Genomic DNA, 1,600 nt, shown 5'->3' with positions numbered 1-1,600 from the left:
AAGTTTTCTGTCAGCAGTTCCTCAATGATCCTCTCTGTGTTTTCTGTTTTCTCCCCCTGTTCTGGAATTCGAATCACTCGTAAATTTTTGCTTTTAATTGTGTCCCACATAACTCTCAGGGTCTCTTCATTTTTCTTTGTTCTTTTTTCTGAATTTTCCTGACACACAGTTGTATCCAAGTGTTTGTCTTCAATTCCACTAATCCTGTCTTCCAGCGTTTCAAATCTACTTCTCAGCCCTTGTATGACATCATCCATTTCTGAAATCTTTTTGTTCATCTTTTGGATTTCTAATTGTTGTCTTTGTATAATTTCTAGTTGTGAATTTATTGTGGCATTTTGTTCCTGCACCATCTTCCTGAATTCTTCCAATTTTTGTCTGTATTTTCCAAGAATTTGTCTATTTTTTTCCTCAAGTTTGTCAGCTTTTTTCCTCAGTTCTTGGAGAATTCTGAGTATTAGAGATTTGAATTCCCTTTCAGGTAGTTCTAGTGCCTTTTCTTCCACTGGAGAGTCATCTGGTGTTTTATTTTGGACGCCTAATGGAACCATGGTGTCCAGTTTTTGAAAATGTTTTGATATTGTCTGCTGTTTTCTGGGCATTCAGTAGTTATTTACTCATTTATTGATTGTAGATTTGTTTGTTTCATAGGTTTTTTGAAAGAAAAATTTGACTATGTCTTAGCAGGCGGACTGTGTGTTCTTTGTTGTTTGCTCATCTCTGGGCACAATACTTTTCACCTCCTTCTCCAAGTGGCAGGGTCAGTCACTCAGATATGTTACGGCAGGGCAGGTCTAGCTGAAGAGGAGTTACTGGGACAGGTTGTTTGGGCACTTACTGCAACCACCTGGGTGGGTTGGTAATCAGGTCAGGGCAGGTTCCAGTAGGCCGTGCCTGTGCTGCTTGGTGGTGTGATGTCAAGCACACGGTGCAGGTAGGCAGGATGCACTGGGGAGATGGTTATGTGTGGAGCTAAGATGGATATGGGAGAGAGGAGAGATGAACAGGAGCCAAAAACATACAAACAAACAAAAAAGAGTGCTAAGGAGCTTTCCATTGGAATGGAGAGATGAGAGACTATGAAATGGAGAAAAACAGAAAGAGGAAAGATGAGAGACTATGAAATGGAGAAAAACAGAAAGAGGAAGAGGAATAAAAGAAAAGAGTGAATAAATAAAAATCAGAAAGGTTAAAGAACCGCAAAGTTCCCAGGGATCCCACTGATGCAGTTATGAGGTCTGGAGAAGTGTCTCTCAGATGTTGCAGTACAGCCTGGCTAGAAGGTGTAGAGGTATACAACACCTGGCATTCAGGGATCAGAAAGAGGAGCATGATATAGAGAGACGATAGACTGAGCAATGAGGAAAAACAAAAAGGGAAAAAGAGGGAAAAGAAAAGAAAACAAATTAAAAAAATAGAAGGACAAGAAAGGCCCCCCAATAAAACAGGAAAAAAAAAACAACAAAAAAAGAAATGCCCTCAGGGGTACCTCTGCACGTCTGTGGAAGCTGAAGGGGAGTTCCTTGCCACGCAGCTCTGCCTGGCCAGAAAGGGCTCCCAACTCAAGAAAAGGAAAAGAAAACAGACAAAGAATTCAAAA

This window comes from Trichechus manatus, unplaced genomic scaffold, assembly GCF_000243295.1.
Source record: "Trichechus manatus latirostris isolate Lorelei unplaced genomic scaffold, TriManLat1.0 scaffold00066, whole genome shotgun sequence".
NCBI classification, from domain to species: Eukaryota; Metazoa; Chordata; class Mammalia; order Sirenia; family Trichechidae; genus Trichechus; species Trichechus manatus.
The sequence above is the reverse complement of the archived record's forward strand: the minus strand, read 5'-3'. Positions refer to the sequence as shown.